This window comes from Dermochelys coriacea, chromosome 1 (genome assembly GCF_009764565.3).
Source record: "Dermochelys coriacea isolate rDerCor1 chromosome 1, rDerCor1.pri.v4, whole genome shotgun sequence".
Lineage (NCBI taxonomy): Eukaryota > Metazoa > Chordata > Testudines > Dermochelyidae > Dermochelys > Dermochelys coriacea.
Window position 1 is genome coordinate 330,367,772 of NC_050068.2, and position 21,086 is coordinate 330,388,857.

The following is a 21,086-nucleotide window of genomic DNA, read 5'->3' on the forward strand; positions in this document are numbered from 1 at the left end:
TCTACTCAGTCCTAGTTCTTGATCAGCCAATTGCTAAGACAAACAACAGTTTACATTTACAGGAGATAATGCTGCCCGCTTCTTATTTACAATATCAACAGAAAGTGAGAACAGGTATTTGCATGGCACTTTTGTAGCTGGCATTGCAAGATATTTATGTGCCAGATATGCTAAACATTCATATGCCCCTTCATGCTTCAGCCATCATTCCAGAGGACATGCTTCCATGCTGATGATGCTCGTTAAAAAAATAATGCATTAACTAAATTTGTGACTCAACTCCTTGTGGGGAGAATTGTATGTCCTCTGCTCTGTTTCTGCCATATATGTAATCACTGTCAGATGATGACCCAGCATATGTTGTTCATTTTAAGAACACTTTCACAGCAGATTTGACAAAACACAAAGAAGGTACCGATGTGCGATTTCTAAAGATAGCTACAGCACTTGACCCAAAGTTTAAGAATCTGAAGTGCCTTCCAAAATCTGAGAGGGATGAGGTGTAGAGCATACTTTCAGAAGTCTTAAAAGAGCAACATTTCAGTATGGAAACTACACAACCCGAACCACCAAAAAAGAAAATCAACCTTCTGCTGGTAGTATCTGACTTAAATAATGAAAATGAACATGCACCAGTCCACACTGGTTTAGACTGTTATCGAGCAGAACCTATCATCAGCATGGACGCATGTCCCCTGGAATGGTGGTTGAAGCATGAAGGGACATATGAATCTGGCACGTAAATATCTTGCAACGTTGGCTACAAGAGTGCCATGCAAATGCCTGTTCTCACTTTCTGGTGACACTGTAAACAAGAAGCGAGCGGCATTATCTTCTTCAGATGTAAACAAACTTGTTTGTCTGAGCAATTGGCTGAACAAGAAATAGGACTAAGTGGACTTGCAGGCTCTACAATTTTACATTGTTTTATTTTTGACTGCGGGGTTTTTTTGTACATAATTCTACATTTGTAAGTTCAACTTTCATGATAAATAGATTGCACGACAGTACTTGTAGTAGGTGAATTGAAAAATACTATTTCTTTTGTTTTTTTACAGTGCAAATACTTGTAATCAAAAATAAATGTAAAGTGAGCACTGTACACCTTGTATTCTGTGTTGTAATTGAAATCAATATATTTGAAAATGTAGAAAACATCCAAAATATTTAAATAAATAGTATTCTATTATTGTTAAACATGTGATTAATCATGCAATTAATCATGAGTAATTTTTTTAATCATGCAATTAATCATGAATAATTTTTTTAATCGCTTGACAGCCCTAGTAATTAGAAAACATGCACGAAGAGTTAGTAAAAGTGAAAGTAAAGTGGTGGATGCCCAAAAGTATTAGACATTATTCTGAAATGCTCTCTCTCAAGGCTTGAGCCAATGCTCAATGAAAGATTTTTAGTAACTTCAATCGGTAGTGGGACAAACCTTATAAATATACAGCACTTTATTAAAATATTGAATTCATTGTAAAAGCTCACATTTTAAGTATCGCACCAAAACAAAACATGCCCCTCAAATGCAAAACAACATAACACTCGCTTTTTTATGTACCTGTACTTTGCAGAAAGTTGGTATTTATGCACACAGATTTGACTTGTCTTATATGTGTGGCTGGCAAACAATCCAAGGTGACACTGTCATTGGCATGGCAATGATTCAGAGCTAGTATTTTCACTAAAATAATCTGTCACTGAATAATTTCTCCAATGATTACAAACATACTTTAGTATCAGGCAATAGTGTTTTGATTTTCCCCTCACATTGACAGTCCTATTTATTGTGCCCAGTGCAATGAAAATCCTGTTCACCTTATAGTATCGCTGATGTTAAGGATTGTTTCAATACTGCTAAAAAAAAATCTGTTTCAAGAGCTCCATGCTACAGAGCATCTGGTAACATGTACTAACTTTCTGCATCTGTAGCTCTATCTTTTGTAGGGTGGAAATAGATTTTCCTTCTTTAAGTATGTGAAGAACCAGCTTGCTCCATCACTTGTGGGTTTACGAGAGCAAAAGCTATGGGTGCATCAGCCAAATGTTAAGGCAGTTCTCCCTCAGCAGACTAGGAAATCAATCTGTTCCTGTTCATTACACACTGATGGAAGCCTCCCCTATTGTGGATGAACTGCAAACTAGAGTGTTCAAGCACTACTATAAATCTTATGTAGTTGGCTAGTCAGATTCAGGTGCCCACTGAGCACTCAAGCACCTTGCCATGGGAACAGAATTGAATCAATAATCTCTAAGCCTGAAGAGTAGGGATTGGATATATGGAACAGGCAACTGGGACAGGAATACAAACAGAGTCTAGGTCAGTGGTGGACAACCTGTGGCCCATGGGCCGCACGGGGCCTGTCAGTGTAATCCACTGGTGGGCCACAAGACAGTGTTTACGTTGACCGGCCGCAAGCACGGCCGCCCGCAGCTCCCAGTGGCCGGACCAGCGAACTGTGGCTACTGGGAGCTGTGGGCGGCCATGCCTATGGATGGTCAATGTAAACGCTATCTTGCAGGCCGCAGGTTTCCCACCACTGGTCTAGGTTGTTGAAGTACAGCATAGGCTCAGCATTTTCACACTCATTCCTCTTAGGCTGTGGTGGAAGAGGAAGGAAGAGCAAGCATGGGCAGAACACTAACTCCCATGCAATCAGAAGTTCTACAGTTTGTCAGAGTGAGCCCGGCCAAAAATCCTGATTTTGGATGGGAACTGCAGCACCTGTGGTGGTAATGGAGGAGGAGCTCATAGTCCACATTGATGTGGACACAGTACAAAATAAGGACAGCCGGCTGCAGCAGGCTGCAACTTTTACTAAACTTTAACACCGGGAGGGCATTACCCACCTTATCACACCCATACTCTCTTATAGCAGCATTAATGGGTTCCAGTGCAGGGGTTACAGGGATCCTTGCCATAACTGGTGCCAGGATTCCTTATCATATAACCCATAATGTGGGGTAGGCTCTCCTCAGCCTACCCCCAGGACTCAGCTTCTTCTGAGTCCTAGCACCCTCTCCATCATGATGGGGGTCAGAGGGTACAGGAGGGTGGGACCTGGCGCCACAGGGTCCTGACCTCAGCTGAAGGCCACAGGGTCTCACTCAAGGCCCCAAACCCCAGGTCTTTTACCTCTGGGAACCATTCATTTTATTCTTTTAACCACAGAGGAAACCAACCACCAGTTGTGATGATTAAACAACTCCATACCTGTACCTCAGTTAGGTACTAAGCACATTCCTGTTTAACTCACTGTGGCTTGAAGGTGTTGCAAGGAAGGCAAGAAACTCCCTGGTCGTCTGCCAATTGGCCCATGAGAGAAAAAAATCCTTTCTGGCCCCCTAAACAGGTGATTGGCTAGATTCACAGCATCTCTCTGGCACAGTTCCCATTCCTAGTTGGGTGCGTAGGGTGGGCTGCTGGAACAGAGCTGAAAGAGGCTCCACATGGCCTCTGCACTGGGCTAAATCCTGGGAGCTGGGGAATGCTGGCCAATCAGCACCCCTCTCTCCCCCAGCTGGCTATGGATGCCAGAGACTCCTAGGGGAAGAGAGCTACCTATTGTTCCTTTCCTTGGCAAGTGTTTCCCTCCCTTGCTCCTGGACTGTCCCCCTTTCACTACTGGCCCCATCAAGTCCTCCTACCTACTGATGCAGGTGGGTGACATTGCGTGGAGTGATGGAACACAGCACAGAGCAACACAATAACTCCTTTGTACACAAAGTGAATAGTACTACTGACTAAAGCTGAAGAGGAAATTTAAACAGGCAGGACATAGTTCGCAAACAGGATACAAGAAATAACACCCCTACTTTTGTGAAAATTTCTATGGGAAATTCAATGGTCAATTTTAAATCTTATCTGAGAGCCAGCATCACCTGTAGAACAGTACCCCAGCACCAAACTGGGATGGTTCAGTACCGTCTAAGGGAAACGAGCCACCTACTGATTCATCAGCACCACTTCCTCTACACCGGTGTTGGAGATCTCACATCTGAACTTATTTATATTCCAAGAACTGAGATCAGAGCCTGAGCTATAGTGGATCCAGGAGATTATACATACCGTACAGAATGTCCAAGCCAGGCTGAATTCAGTTAAGTGATTATAATGTAGTTTGTGTTATTTTTCATTGATTCATAATACTATGAAAAAGTAAATAGTTTGTTTTTCCTTGTTTTTAGTTTCTTCACCCATAAGAGCACCAACTAAATTGACATTGTTTAGAAATAAAAGTTTTATAATAATGTTTCCTTAATAGCCTCTAATATTCTGTCCCTGCCTCTTCCCTCCCATACCCTGTGCCCTTGTTATGTAGTATGTGTGGATTTATGATTTATATGAGAAACAGACTAGATTCTACTGTTGCATTTACCCACTGGTTTTACAATAGTTTAGAAAGTTTGGCAAATATGATTCAGCGTAACTTGTAATATTTATTTGCTCTCTTTCAGCTGTCATTTTAATCCGCTAAATAACAAGCTTAGACAACATATTATTATAATGCTCTGTGAAGCTTATTAATATTTACTTAGATTTATTTTGGGAAAAAAAGTATCCAAATGGGGCTATTTAACATAATTGAGGCATTAGAGTTATTTGATTTGCTGCCTCATTGTTTAGAATACTAATTTTAAAAAGAGAAGTGTATTAATGCAGACTACAAGAGATTAGAGAGCCATTTTACCAATGCAGAAAAGCAAGTTGCTTGCAATGCAATTTAACTTGCTTTTTCTGTATTGGCAGTGTGGCACACTGTCTATCATTTAAAGTGGCAGTGAAGAATGGCATGCAATTTGTATTCAGATTCTAGTTACAGACCACTCAAATAAGAATTTCCTTCAATTTTCATAACAAATGCTTCACCGCTCTCTCACTTCAAGTAGATTATTAACAGCACTAAATAGGAGAATATGTTTTTTTGATAAATCACTTGGATTCTGTATGTTGTACATACACACAAGCTTTGGAAAAACATTTATTTTTGCTTCGTGAAGCCACCCATTTGATTAGTACTCAGTGGAGTAATAATGGTGACACAAATGGTTTGAACGACCTTCATTCTAAATTGGGGGCAGATCCTCAGCTGGTATAAACTGTCACAGACAGATTGTCATTGACTCAATGGAGCTATGAAAATTGACACTAGCCAAGGATCTGCTCCTTGAAGCATTTTGAGGAAGAAATGACTGGCATTCCTTTACAGTATGTCCACACTGCAGCAGCTGGGGCACGTTTCCCAATGTGGGTAGACAGACACATGCTAGCTATTCTTAAACTAGTGCATGAAAAATAGCAGTATAGCTGGGGCGGTAGCTTGGCCTATCTATCTGAGTACAAATCCACCCATAACCCTGGGTATATTCTTGGGAAGATAGCCCAAGGCACTGCCCATGCTACCACAGGCTACATTGCTATTTTTAGTTCACTGGAGCAGACCTAGTTGGTATCTGTCTACCCACGCTGGGAAGCATACTTCCAGCTGCAGCATAGACATACTCATACAGTGGTCACTTTGAAAAAGTCACCATTTGTCAGCTGTTACTGTACCGTTGTTTCTGAGATCTCAATTAAATCTCAATCCTGCAAATTCAATCACACCAATGTAAATGGTGCTACTCACCTATATAAAGTTTCATGCAGGCTCAAGTATTTCAAGGCTTATGGTTTTATTTACTATTGTAAACATAGGAGAATATTGTGGTATACTGGACACCACTGTGTGATAAGTGTATATTGTCTTTTTAATGGTGACCACTATTCAGCACATTGTATAAGTAAGTAGGAAGAGGAAGGGACCTGAGGGAACGTCTGTCAGCTGTTCTTGTTTCTGTTTGCAGCACAGTGTTAAAATGAGAAAACCGAATAAAAAAAGTACAAGTAAATGCTAGGTTTAACTTCAGTGAGCAAAAAGATCCTGCTGCCTATCTCTCTCTCTTATATACGACACTTGTAAAACAAAGAATACATATTTCAGAGTTGATTTTTCCCCAGTCACATACATAACTCTAGTAAATTTTAGGTCTAAATGATTGAAAGTCATCCTCTGCCACCTCTCATTTGCACTGTGGAGAAAGCAAACTCATATTTTATTGCATTTCTAGTCAAGAATATGAAAGTAGCTGTTGGAGCAAGATTTAGATTTACAGAGCGCTTGACTAATAGCACAGAGGAGATAGAAGGTTCTTAAAGCCTCCTCTGACTGAGTAAAAATATACACTCTCTCTTCCCTGAAATATAATAGACATATACACACATGATGGTGTAATGGGGGATAAAGGTTTTATTGGCAAGGGGTTGAGATGGTTGCATTACTTATAAGTGATGAAGTACTGAGTGAGAGATCTAGGTCATCCAGAGTGATTGCCAATAAAGCCTTCATCACCCCGCCCCCTCAAATATATTGTAGATGCCACACATTATACAGAAAAGCTATTTTAGAAATGTTTCAGGAGGATTAACAACAAATTTAATTTAAGGGCTTACTAGTTTTGTAACTCTCCACCACTAAAGCCAGACAACTTAGTTACCATGAGTCCAACCGAACAGGGTCAGAAGTAGCTATACAAAACAACCTAAAAAGCCCCAAAATAGCTTTTAAATTGATAAAAATATTATTAATTTAAAGTCTACTAACTTAGGCCTTACTGGAAATAGAACCCAGACCTAGGAAATTTTTTCTATTTTTTAGCCCCTCAAGACAGGAAGATATTGGACTTCAAGCTGTGACATTTACTTACAGAAAAGCTATCACTAGTGAGAGGTTGCAATGTCAGCCAGTATTTTTTTATAGTGGTGGTCAGTAAATTCCACATTTGGGGGTGGAGAAAACATTTCACTGGCAGATTGATCTAGAAACCATTATGTTTCTATAGTATATCTGGGCATGAAGCCTTTAGCGCTTAGGAATTTCCAGCTGGCACAAAACACTGAAGCATGTGTCCCCAGCAACACTGCCTACCATGAAGACATCAAAGCTGTCCCCTCTCCCTATGCTGGTTCAGATACAATATCAAATCAATTTCAAGATCTCTGTGTTTATCTTCAAAGTGCTCCATGGCCTCGCTCCAGGGTATGTAAACATTCGACTAAAGCTTTGGGATGAAGACAGTCGTTGATTACTTCAGTCCTCTGGCACAACAGAACTTTCTACAATAAGAGTAAAGCTTGTCTGTGTTGGAGACAGAGCTTTCTTGTGGGTCATCCTCAGACTGTAGAATGAACTCCCCCAGGAACTAGGAACCATCACAAACCTCCCTTCCTTCCTCTCTAAATGCAAGTGCGTTTCTTTGACCTTGCCTTCGCTGACATAGATACACAGCCTGAGTTTTTTATTTTTTATATAATTCCCAAACAAAACATTCCACTGCAAACATTTCTCCACCTGAGAAGAAGATGGGAGAACAAATACTTGACAGATGTGTAGTCATGTTGCTTAATGCACTATAGGAAGGTGCTCAAATGATCATGGTATAAGAACCTGAATAGAATAGAATAGAATAGAATAGAATAGAAAGCTACTTGAGGGATTGGGACATTACAGTAGGTTCTGGGGGGAAGAAGTCTATGAGGATAAGGGCCCAAATGCCTAGAGAACATCTAGACCGACCAAGATAATGTGCTGTTTTGCAAGTTCTGGAGGCAGCACCCTGGAACACTATTAAACTGTGGAAAATGAATCTGCTATTTAGTTACAAGTAAATTGGTGCAAAGAGCAATGATTCCTTAGCCTTTCAAACTTATTGCCAGTTCTGACACTATTAGAATCAGTTCTATTAATTCAGCCTATTTAAATATACTCTTTTCCACATTTCATACCATCCCTCAGCATATCCTGTAAGCAAATACCAAAATCTCTTCCTCTTAATGTGTTTATAAGCAGTTGTAGCTACCTCCCTGTTTGACACTGACTGCAGCTGCCATATGACCAAGCCACTTAAATGCTCCAGAAAGACAGTCCAAATGGCAAGACTACTGTTGCATGCATTGTTACCCAAATTAAATTATGTGATTTTGCATTCCCAGCCATTGACGATAGGAGGAAAATAATGGAATCCAACAAAATGAACTTGCAGGCAAAACTCAGCTAGTTCACCAATGACAGAATTTGTTCTCCCTTTTTCACTCCAGCAAAAAAATGTCAAGAGTGCTATGACCCTCTATATTTACCCATTGAAAATAAAGGTAAAAATGTTAATACTTTCTGAATAAAAATAATAGAGCTAGCTACAAAAGTAAGGCTGTACTTTTTCTTCTAATCTATGTGTGCAGGCCTAAAATATTTCTACTTTTTTATGTTACAAAGTATTGTGTTTGAAATGGCAGAAAGAAGAAGTAGGAATCTTGCCTTGTTCCTTTACCAAATATATAACCTTTCAACAAACAACCATGTACAGTTATATTTGCCTTGTGCTAATTATACATGTGTTTAAACCATTTGGGATATTTGTTTCCAAATCCATTTTTTTCCAACCAAAGTATTCCTCCACTTCTCCCAGTTAAAGGCCCTTTCGTATCTAGAGTTTAAAAAAAATAAAATAAAAGTGGATTTGTTTGATCAGGTAAGCTGGATAAGACCAAGGCCTTGATGTTTATCCATAATGTACACTTTTAAAAAAACAACACCAACTTGGTCTTCAGGTTGTTGCTAGATTCCTACTCAGAGGTCTGACTGCCATAATTTTGGCAACAATCTAACAATACAATTTTTCTACTAACCAATCCAAATTTAAGAAAATTGGTTCTATTATGAATGTTTCAAATTGGCGAAAACACTCTGAACACAGAAACAGAGGTTCAGATTTACAGTTCAACCCTCAAAGACAAATGCTTCCTAGACCCATAATGTTCCAAATTCCTCTAGCTTTAGAATGATCTACATAAAAAATGGACAAGAAAGTTTCAACTTGGTAATTTTAAATATAACTGCTATCGTGATTTTTTCTTCCCCTTGAACTGTTTGAAGATATCACTGACACTTAAAAAAACTTGAATGAAGAATCTGGGCTTGATTCTCCACTTTGCTACACTCATTTTTCATCTAGGCAATTCCATGGACACCTTTGCATTTAATTTTATTTTAGAAAGCATGAACATTAAAATTAATCGTTACCAGCAGACAAGAACTGCGTAAAGAATTGCAGGTTGTATAAAGTCAATTATTGCAATAAAATGCCCAATCATTTTCCTTATGAAAAGAACCTTCAGCATGGATCTTGCCATTTGCCCATAGGAGGAGTTCAGTTGGCCTCTCTGATCATCTCCACCCAACCCTGTGGAGCATCAACTCTGAAGTCAATAAATACAATCCATTGCCACAATATGTGCACTGTTTCTTTAAATTTGTAGCAAGAAATTTAGACTTATTAGAAATAAGTATTAGGAAACGAAGTGGTGTTTCTCTAGGAAAAAACATAAATACACATTAGACATGAGGAATATAATTTCCCCTAAATTCTAACTTGTTGCAAAGGGCTATACTTACTGTATGTGATTATTATCCTAATGTCTGGGTTATTATTAGTTTTAAACTTTAGTACAAATTACTGGGTACGTTTTAAATCTGAAACCAAAATAGTTCTAATGATCATGCACCTAATCTGAAGGAAGGGCACACTGCTATAATGTTACAATCCAACTTTTAAAAAATCAAAATAAAAATGTTCTTTCACTAAAGTTTGTGTGCAATTCCTGAATTTTGAGTACATTCATTCACCTGTGGAGGATAAGTTGAAAGCAGAGGGAAGTGTTTTTTTTCTTAAAATTATGGAAAAGTAATTTAAATGTAACCCAAATAAATATCCAGTGTCATTTGCTGTAGCCCAGGTGAAAGGTTTGATGTCTGCAGGTATCCCAAACAAAGTACAAGTAACCTACAATCCTGGTAGTAAAGATCTAAGGCCTGAACTCACTCCTACTGCAGTAAATTGCAGTTTTGCCTTTCAGTTTAATGAGAGCAAGAGCACATCCCTACTTTGGTAGTCTGACAGTCTCTGAAAAATCCCTCGTGTATGCCCTGAAAAGAGCATAATAAGCAGAAGGGAGTCAATGTAAGGAGCACACAGTTACAGAATCACAAGCTGGCAGAAGCATTCACCTCTCTGTGTCAGTGAAAGGAATAGTCACATTTCACAGGGGAAAACTTCCTTGCTGGGTTTTATTCAAACATCAGCATTACTGCATTCCATAGAGAAACATCTGACAGATAAGTGACAGAGTAGACATATAGCTACTGTAACTCCTGAAGACACTTACCTCTATTTCAGTGTAAAAACTACAGTTTTTAAAAAAAGTTATAGAATCTTGTAAACTGATGATGAGAAAGACCTAGAAACCCATCTAGTGTACCTTCCTGCCCAATGCAGGATTGCTGCTTACAGAATACATTAAAAAGAAAAGGAGTACTTGTGGCACCTTAGAGACTAACAAATTTATTAGAGCATAAGCTTTCGTGAGCTACAGCTCACTTCATCGGATGCATTTGGTGGGGAAAAAAAAACAGCTTATTGAAGTGAGCTGTAGCTCACGAAAGCTTATGCTCTAATAAATTTGTTAGTCTCTAAGGTGCCACAAGTACTCCTTTTCTTTTTGCGAATACAGACTAACACGGCTGCTACTCTGAAACCTGTGAGAATACATTAAGAGTGTTACCCACTTTACTGTTGAGTGAACTTGTAATATAAGGCTAAATTTTTGCAAATGCACACTGCCTTTTCCATATCTCAAATTTTGGGAGGTATGTCATCCTCTAGTGGCTGCAGCTTGCAGAGGATCTTAATCCTAAAGCTACTGTATATGGGAGAGAGGGGCTGGGTTTTAATTGCAGAGGATCCCAAATTCTATCTTAATTGCAGACTTTTTATCGACAGTGTGGGGACTAGTAGATGACTGTCAAGTCTATGCAGACACGGAATTGTTACAAACTCCAGTCATCGCACACTTTCCTTGGGAGAAGGCGCTATAGTTTATATAGTTTACAGTGTTTAAAATGAATAAAGGAAAATAATGCAATATGAAAAAAGCATAATTTCTATTTTAAAAAATCCTTGTTGCTTTACTGGGAAAGTTCTCTAACTCCTCTTAAAAGATGGTAAATATTCCCCAGGTTTAAATTTTATATTGGTGAACATTTGTCTTTAGGGAAATACATGTAGTGTGTGTAAGAGAGGGAAAGCACATTGCCATTTTTGCTGACTTCCTTCTATGTCTGACTCAAATTTGGAGGTGGGGAGAACTGTCTTTAAGAAGTTTTTTTAAGAGAGGTCTTTAGAAAGAGTTTGGGAGTTGGGCAAGAGTCTGCACTGAAGATGGATGTGGAACCAACACGGGGGGTACAGGGAGGGGTTTATTTAGGAGTGTTTTTGTCCCTTTGTAGGATCTGATGTGGTCCAAGCAGTAAACCAACAGAGATGTTTTGTACACTGCTTTCACCTTTAATCATTTCTCAGAAGGATAGGGGTGGTAGCAGGTAAGGAAAGAAAAAAAGAAAGACAATTCTTTGCCTCCATTGTCACATTCCCTAAATCTCAATACATGGATTTGTTTCAAATAATGGACAGCCTGATTAAGTTGAGTCATCTTTGATTTGTGGCTGATAGAAGTTCTGCCCATTGTGAGGAAATTCCGTGTCATTTTGCAAATAATATCAAGGGATATTTCAATGAGCGGTGTTATCCTAGTGGTCCCTATCTCCTCTCTGAGACCTGTTACAGCTGGGTAATTGACGCACTGAGAGGCTAAGTGACTTGCCCAAGGTCACACAGGAAGTCCATGGTGGAACAGAGAATTAAATCTGGTTTGCCAGGCCTGTGCCCCAATCACTGGATCATGTTTCCTTCCCATAGACAATGTTAGTTAATTTTTTAAAATTCTGAGTTACAACCATACAGTGAAAAGAAAAGGAGTACTTGTGGCACCTTAGAGACTAACAAATTTATTTGAGCATATGCTTTCATGAGCTACAGCTCACTTCATCGGATATATTCTTTTTGCGAATACAGACTAACACATCTGCTACGCTGAAACCAACCATACAGTGGTTCCTTAATAGAAGATGGCAACCTTCCCTCCCTAAAGGAGGCATTGACAATCTTCTACAGCCATGGATCCAGATCTCAACCACTGATCTTTACTAGTTAGGAGTAACACGAGTCCAAAGGCAGGATGTGGCAGAAAGTATTTCCAATACTTCTAGAATCTCAATGAGCTACACTGACCTATCCTCAAAAAGAACAGACTATCCCCCTTAAGATATTCCGTCTGATCCACAGAATGAGAAAAACCCAATTTCTTTATGAAACCCCTTTACATACCTATAAAATGTGATCAATTGTTTCTTCCACTTTGCAGAGCGCACATAGTCTATCTTTGTGTGCTTTTACTTTAAAAAGATTTTTGTTTAAACCACAACAGCCAGTTAGTACTATGAACAAAAGCACTCATTACTCCTATACAGGACCTAAAGTATGTCATAATCCTCAATTCTAGGGCACAATTCAAAAAATCTTTATCTATACTCATTAATCCATTTTTTTTGTGATTCCTCTTTTGAATTTTTCTGTACCAGGCATTTGAATTCCTGTTTACTCAAGGGTATCTTCTAAGTCAATCTTCCATTTCTTACAGCATTTCTACCTGCTTTGTCTGCCATTTCATTCTGTTTTATCCCAATATGTGCTGAGATCCAAGTGACTGCTACATGGCTCCCCACCTGTACTAACTCTATTATTAGAAATATAACTTCATTGATTAAATCACTTCGACATACTGAGATCCTTTTTTTATTGCCATAAGGCCTGAGATTGAATCCGGAAAAATGACCACTGCTGTTGCTGGGCACATCCCAGACCCAATTTAATGTAAGCATTGTTGCTATTAGTTCGGCTGTCATAATGGCTACATAGTCAGACATTCTGTTAGATGTGCTAATTCTCAATTTTGATGTACAATATGCTGTCCCTACTCTTCCTGTTTTTTTCTTTTTTGGACCCATCTGTATATATTTGACAAAACCAGCTCCACTATTCATCTACATACTGGTATATTTCATTTTTAATACTTACTGTCTCTTTTTTACTCTTAAGTTTACAAAACAAATCTAATTCCACGTTTGGACATGCCACTTTCCATCCATAACTAATTTTCCCATGACTGAAAGTTTTTACTTCATTCAGCTTTTCCTTGTCTTTCAACTCCAGCATCCACACTTTAACTCAAATAGCATTTGTTTGGTACTTTCATCATTGCAAAAAGAAAAGGAGTACTTGTGGCACCTTAGAAACTAACAAATTTATTAGAGCATAAGCTTTCGTGAGCTACAGCTCACTTCATCGGATGCATTTGGTGGAAAAAACAGAGGAGAGATTTATATACACACACACAGAGAACATGAAACAATGGGTTTATCATACACACTGTAAGGAGAGTGATCACTTAAGATAAGCCATCACCAGCAGCAGGGGGGGGAAGGAGGAAAACCTTTCATGGTGACAAGCAAGGTAGGCTAATTCCAGCAGTTAACAAGAATATCAGAGGAACAGTGGAGGGTGGGGTGGGAGGGAGAAATACCATGGGGAAATAGTTTTACTTTGTGTAATGACTCATCCATTCCCAGTCTCTATTCAAGCTTAAGTTAATTGTATCCAGTTTGCAAATTAATTCCAATTCAGCAGTCTCTCGTTGGAGTCTGCTTTGAAGCTTTTTTGTTGAAGTATAGCCACTCTACAGTATCCCTGATACTGTCACGGCTAACCTGGTGGCTGAACTTTGTGACTTTGTCCTGACCCATAACTATTTCACATTTGGTGACAATGTATACCTTCAAATCAGCGGCACTGCGATGGGTACCTGCATGGCCCCACAGTATGCCAACATTTTTATGGCTGACTTAGAACAACGCTTCCTCAGCTCTCGTCCCCTAATGCCCCTACTCTACTTGCGCTACATTGATGACATCTTCATCATCTGGACCCATGGAAAAGAAGCTCTTGAGGAATTCCACCATGATTTCAACAATTTCCATCCCACCATCAACCTCAGCCTGGACCAGTCCACACAAGAGATCCACTTCCTGGACACTACCGTGCTAATAAGCGATGGTCACATAAACACCACCCTATATCGGAAACCTACTGACCGCTATTCCTACCTACATGCCTCTAGCTTTCATCCAGATCATACCACGCGATCCATTGTCTACAGCCAAGCGCTACGATATAACCGCATTTGCTCCAACCCCTCAGACAGAGACAAACACCTACAACATCTCTATCATGCATTCCTACAACCACAATACCCACCTGCTGAAGTGAAGAAACAGATTGACAGAGCCAGAAGAGTACCCAGAAGTCACCTACTACAGGACAGGCCCAACAAAGAAAACAACAGAACGCCACTAGCCATCACCTTCAGCCCCCAACTAAAACCTATCCAATGCATCATCAAGGATCTACAACCTATCCTGAAGGACGAGCCATCACTCTCACAGATCTTGGGAGACAGACCAGTCCTTGCTTACAGACAGCCCCCCAATCTGAAGCAAATACTCACCAGCAACCACACACCACACAACAGAACCACTAACCCAGGAACCTATCCTTGCAACAAAGCCCGTTGCCAACTCTGTCCACATATCTATTCAGGGGATACCATCATAGGGCCTAATCACATCAGCCACACAATCAGAGGCTCGTTCACCTGCGCATCTACCAATGTGATATATGCCATCATGTGCCAGCAATGCCCCTCTGCCATGTACATTGGCCAAACTGGACAGTCTCTACGCAAAAGAATGAATGGACACAAATCAGACGTCAAGAATTATAACATTCAAAAACCAGTTGGAGAACACTTCAATCTCTCTGGTCACTCGATCACAGACCTAAGAGTGGCTATACTTCAACAAAAAAGCTTCAAAAACAGACTCCAACGAGAGACTGCTGAATTGGAATTAATTTGCAAACTGGATACAATTAACTTAGGCTTGAATAGAGACTGGGAATGGATGAGTCATTACACAAAGTAAAACTATTTCCCCATGGTATTTCTCCCTCCCACCCCACCCCCCACTGTTCCTCTGATATTCTTGTTAACTGCTGGAATTAGCCTACCTTGCTTGTCACCATGAAAGGTTTTCCTCCTTTCCCCCCCCTGCTGCTGGTGATGGCTTATCTTAAGTGATCACTCTCCTTACAGTGTGTATGATAAACCCATTGTTTCATGTTCTCTGTGTGTGTGTGTGTGTATATAAATCTCTCCTCTGTTTTTTCCACCAAATGCATCCGATGAAGTGAGCTGTAGCTCACGAAAGCTTATGCTCTAATAAATTTGTTAGTCTCTAAGGTGCCACAAGTACTCCTTTTCTTTTTGCGAATACAGACTAACACGGCTGCTACTCTGAAACGGTTCATCAATGCAGTTCACATTAACTTTGACCAAGAAAGTTAGGTCCAGTAGTTTCATTCATAGTGTAACTGGCATTTCACGAGAAGCTATCTGTAGTGTGCATACAGGTGTTGTAATAAATAAATTGTATCACACACAATTCCAAATGCCTGGGCTTGTATTAAATCTAATTTTTTAAAGTTCTGATTTGGATGCTGACCCAAAAGCTTGGCAGCCATAGTCAATAACTGGTCTGATTAAGGGTCTGTATCCCACCAGCAGTGTTTTCTTATTTGCACCCTACTTAGTTCCAGCAAGACTTTTAAACTGGTTAATCCTTCCTGTACATTTATCTTGAACATAATTTATGTGATCTTTCCAAAGTAATTTAGTATCAAATATTACCTCTAAGAATTTGATCCTTTTAACTATATCTAGTTGTGCTCCATTCCTAAGTAACTTTCTTTTCAATACAGATCAATCCTTTGATTTTACAAATAGAAAACTTGAAACCCCATGGATTTCCTTAGTCAGAGGTCTCTCGTAATGCTTTGTTGATTCTCTTTTCTGCCACCTCAGTATTCCTGCTCCTAACCCATGGAGCACAATCTTTTGTGAATAGTGACACCTACCCCAGCACTTTTTTGTTTTAGGAGATCATTTATCTTAATATTAAATAAGGCTGGGTTGACAACACTTCCCTGTGGTATACCATTTTAAATATTATATATATTCGACATAACTTTCCCAACTCTGACCTACATGGTCCTTTTGCTCAAAAAAGTCTCTAATCCACTCATACATTCTTTCCCTTATCCATAGTGAACTTATTTCATACACTAAGTCTTCCCTTTGTAGCTTGTCATACGCCTTTTCAATATCTAGACAGACTGCTATCATGAAACCCTTGTACCTCATACTTAATTTGTATTTCAGTTTCTGAATTAGCACTGTGATCACACTCCTAAAACCACTCTGGACCTTATCTATAATGCCATTATTTTTCAAATAGGCAACCACTCTTTCATTCACCATTCTCTCCATAATTTTACACAGACAGGACATGCGGCAATTGGTCAATAGACATCCACTTTGTGGATAGTTTGCCTGTTTTTCATATTGGAATTACTACTGCATGTTTCCACCCTATTAGTATAAATCCTTTTCTCCATATGGTGTTAAATAATTCCAAGAGAACCCTCAAGTTGCTTTCAGAGAGCTATTTAAACATTGTTACATATATTATCTTTGCCTGGGGATGTATTTTTCCTGGTATCAACAGCTTTCTCCAGTTCTCACATACAAAACCATTCATTTCGCATAGCACCTTTATGTTTTTCCCAAATACATAATAGATCATGATTCTCTTTAATGAATTGTCTTTTAAGGTGGTGGAAAACTTTATTTTGGTTTTCACCATTACTCACCCCTTGGAAAGTTTCTGCCAAAACTTCTGGGTTCTCATTATCAGAACATCTAACTATGTTGGCAGCCCCAATAAGACCTGGAACGTGGCTCTCACTATGAATTCCATTCATTCTTCCAGTTTGAGTGTATATTTCTAATGTCTTGGTATCTTTGCTTATTCGCCCACAGTACTTCCTCCAATGCTCTTTCTTTGCTTTTTAAAAAAAAATTCTTTGTGCTATTGCCTTACTTCTTTTATACTTCATTAGATCTTCACTATTCACTGTATTTTTTACTTTTGTATAGGTATTGTTCCAGTTTGACCAATGTACATGGCAGAGGGGCATTGCTGGCACATGATGGCGTATATCACATTGGTAGATGCGCAGATGAACGAGCCTCTGATAGTGTGGCTGATGTGATTAGGCCCTATGATGGTGTCCCCTAATAGATATGTGGACACAGTTGGCAACGGGCTTTGTTGCAAGGATAGGTTCTTGGGTTAGTGGTTGTGTTGTGTGGTTGCTGATAAGTATTTGTTTCAGGTTGGGGGGCTGTCTGTAAGCAAGGACTGGCCTGTCTCCCAAGATCTGTGAGAGTGATGGCTCGTCCTTCAGGATAGGTTGTAGATCCTTGATGATGTATTGGAGAGGTTTTAGTTGGGGGCTGAAGGTGATGGCTAGTGGTCGTTCTGTTATTTTCTTTGTTGGGCCTGTCCTGTAGTAGGTGACTTCTGGGTACTCTTCTGGCTCTGTCAATCTGTTTCTTCACTTCAGTAGGTGGGTATTGTAGTTGTAAGAATGCTTGATAGAGATCTTGTAAGTGTTTGTCTCTGTCTGAGGGGTTGGAGCAAATGCGGTTGTATCGTAGAGGTTGGCTGTAGACAATGGATCGTGTGGTGTGATCTGGGTGAAAGCTAGAGGCATGTAGGTAGGAATAGCGATCCGTAGGTTTCCGGTATAGGGTGATATTTATGTGACCATCGCTTATTAGCACGGTAGTGTCCAGGAAGTGGATCTCTTGTGTGGACTGGTCCAGGCTGAAGTTGAGGGTGGGATGGAAATTGTTGAAATCATGGAGGAATTCCTCAAGAGCTTCTTTTCCATGGGTCCAGATGATGAAGATGTCATCAATGTAGCGCAAGTAGAGTAGGGCCATTAGGGGACGAGAGCTGAGGAAGAGTTGTTCTAAATCAGCCATAAAAATGTTGGCATACTGTGGGGCCATGCGGGTACCCATCACAATGCCACTGATTTGAAGGTATACATGTTCTCTGTATGTGTATATAAATCTCCTCACTGTATTTTCCACTGAATGCATCCGATGAAGTGAGCTATAGCTCACGAAATCTTATGCTCAAATAAATTTGTTAGTCTCTACGGTGCCACAAGTACTCCTTTTCTTTTTGCAAATACAGACTAATACGGCTGCTACTCTGAAACCTGTCATTATGCAAGGCACTGAATTTAGCCGTATGGAGTGGAAATCTATCAACTTCATGAAAAAAACTCATACAGATACAGACAGACATCATCTTCCTTTCCAAATGCAAACAGATGGACATCATACCAAAAGGACTGAAGGTAAAAAATCCATTACAATCTACATACCACACAGACTATGCTGACAGCTTGTGCCACACGCTCTCAAAGAAACTGTGGAACCACCTGATCAACATCCTCTACAGCAAACAGAGAAAGATTAAGAATGAGCTCTCAAAACTGGATACTCTCATAAAAAAACAACCTTCCACACAAACTTCCTTATGCTCAAATAAATTTGTTAGTCTCTACGGTGCCACAAGTACTCCTTTTCTTCTGCACTGGGAATCTCACTAGCATTATATTCTAGGCTTACTTCTTCATTCTCTACTGTTATGAAGTTTAATCTTTCCCTTATGAAAGTACAAACACCTCTTCCTCATTTTTAGTCTTGCCTAAAAAGGCAATATACCCTGGAATTTTAAATAGAAGCTTTTCAACCAAGCATGTTTCCCTGACACAAATGACATCTGGTTTAGCTTTAATTTCCAGGATATTTTATTTGAACTCTTGATCATGTTTTATCAGACTGTGTGCATTCTAACAAAACAAACAATGAGATTCCAATACTAGTCATATTTCACCATTAACTTCATTGAAAATTGCATGAATACAGTCCATTGAGATTTACTAATATACAAGTATTTTTCTGCTGCTCTTATATTTTTTTCTGATTTTTTCTGTTTGTGATCTACAATTTGCCACTTTTATCATAAATGCAATAAACCTTTCTTTTTTCATTGTTAGTATATCATCACCTATTCCTTCCACAGTATTTATCATATTCTTTATAGAATGAACCTCTGTCTGCAGTTCTCCTTTTCCTGTGCTCATTGTCTCTTCCTTCTCCACCTGATGGTTTGACAGTCTCCTTACAGCTTCCACACAAGATGTTAACAATTTTTGTCTTTTGTATCCCTTTAGCTTGCCTTGCAGCAATGCACACTCTATATGCCAGATGTGATCATCACCACAGTTACTACATTTGACCTCTGTCTCTATGCAATTTTCATAGGAATGCTCTCCCCCACATTTACCATATCTTATTTTCCCTTAACAGACACCTACGACATACCTATACCGTTGGCACATACAACACCTTAAAGGAGGGGGGATATGTGGCATGATTCTGAATATCTGAAACCCTATTTTTACTTTCTTAGATAGAGCCCTTTCCTTAAATGTAATAAGTACAGCTGCTGATGGCTTGCTTCCTCCTCCTTGTTTACTAATTAATCGCTTACTTACTAACACTTTTATCTTCTGCTATGATTTTGGTTCTCATCACTGGACAGCTCTAATGGCATTCCATATATTTCCCGCCTTATTTCAGTCAAATGGTAGTTGGCAACTTATTTTATCTTTCCCAAGCATTTTAGTTTTTTGCAGTTTATCAGCTTGCTCATTGTTTTTACAATCAACTAAAAGATCACCATCTCTCATCAGCCTCCTTGCTCTTACAATATCCCCTGTGCTTTTTTAAATTCAGTCAGCTACTTTCACAGGGTTTTTAACATCACCTAATCTTATTTCTTTGGTTAGGGATTTTACAACAACAACATTTTGGTTTATTTCCTTCCTCAGCTTAGCTTTTTTGCCGATATCATCATTACCATCTGATTCTGGTTCCCCTCCCCTCCCCACCTTTGTATCCATTTTCCCTTTCTAATAGACTCTTCTTCAGTTTCCAGAGTGACTTCAATTGGGGTCAGAGAATCCTCCATCTCCCTGCAGCTCAGCCAGCCCCCCAGCCCTTACCATCAACTGTGCTGATTTTAGCCCTTTCAGGCTCCTCCCTTCAAGTCTAACATCTGTCATGTGTGTGGGGTGGGGCGGGGCGACCTGAGCCCATATTAGCTCATAACCCTATATTGCCCAGAGTGGGTTTGCCTATTTGCTTCTTGGTGAAGTGCAAGGTGCTGGTTTGGATCACCTCTGTCCTTGTGCCATACTGCTAATGTTTATGATCAGCAGTGACACTTTAGCTGGAACTTCCTTGGTATAAAACAGATAATGCTGCAAGCAGTGCATTTTCAATAAGGGATGTTCATTTTTGAAATTTACTTTCCCACCTTAGTATGAAGGGTAACATTTGCAGAAGCATCTAAATGACCTAGGAGCCTAAATTCCATTTTCAAAAAAGTGACTTGGGTACTTGTGGCCAGATTTTCAAAGGTATTTAGGCACTTGAAGATGCAGGTAGGTGCCTAGTGGGATTTTCAGAGGTACCTAAGCTGTTTAGCTGCCTAACTCTCATTAACTTTAAGACTAAGGCACCTAATATTTTAGGCGCCTTTAAAAATCACACTAAAAGCCTATTTGCTTCTTTAGGGGCCTAAATACCTTTGAATGCTTGGCCCTTGGGAGCTTAAGTCTCAATGAAAGTCAATGGAACTTAGTCACATTTGAAAGTTGGACTTGGGCTCTAAAGTCATTTAGCCATATTTGAAAATTTGATCCCAAACAGCTCAAAAGGGCACATTGGAAGGGTTTTCTCTTTACACAGGATTTTGGGAGGGAGGGCCATGAGATTGGTTGATAAGTGTGGGTGAGGTCTAGTGTTCTGCTTGTCATCGCTATTGTTTCATTTTCTGGTTTTGATTTTCTGGTGAGCAAAACTCCTGGATTCATCTTTTATGACACTGTGCTTTTAACTATGTTAAAGACACCTAGCACTTGAGATAGGTGCTTTGCTTTTACTCGTTATAAACTGAACTAGACAGATAGAATGAACAGTCACACCTCTA

General features: G+C 39.5%; 1 protein-coding gene and 1 long non-coding RNA gene across 31 annotated transcripts in view; both read right to left on the reverse strand.

Annotated features, from left to right (window-relative positions):
• The window catches only part of MAGI2 (membrane associated guanylate kinase, WW and PDZ domain containing 2), a 1,173,000-nt gene that overhangs the window by 313,926 nt on the left and 837,988 nt on the right, over positions 1-21,086 (reverse strand). The window lies entirely within an intron of this gene.
• Positions 1-21,086, reverse strand: part of LOC122456767 — a 31,717-nt gene that overhangs the window by 9,472 nt on the left and 1,159 nt on the right. The window contains exon 2 of the long non-coding RNA XR_006275808.1: positions 10,107-10,110. This is a non-coding gene — a long non-coding RNA (uncharacterized LOC122456767). The remainder of the gene's footprint in view (positions 1-10,106; positions 10,111-21,086) is intronic.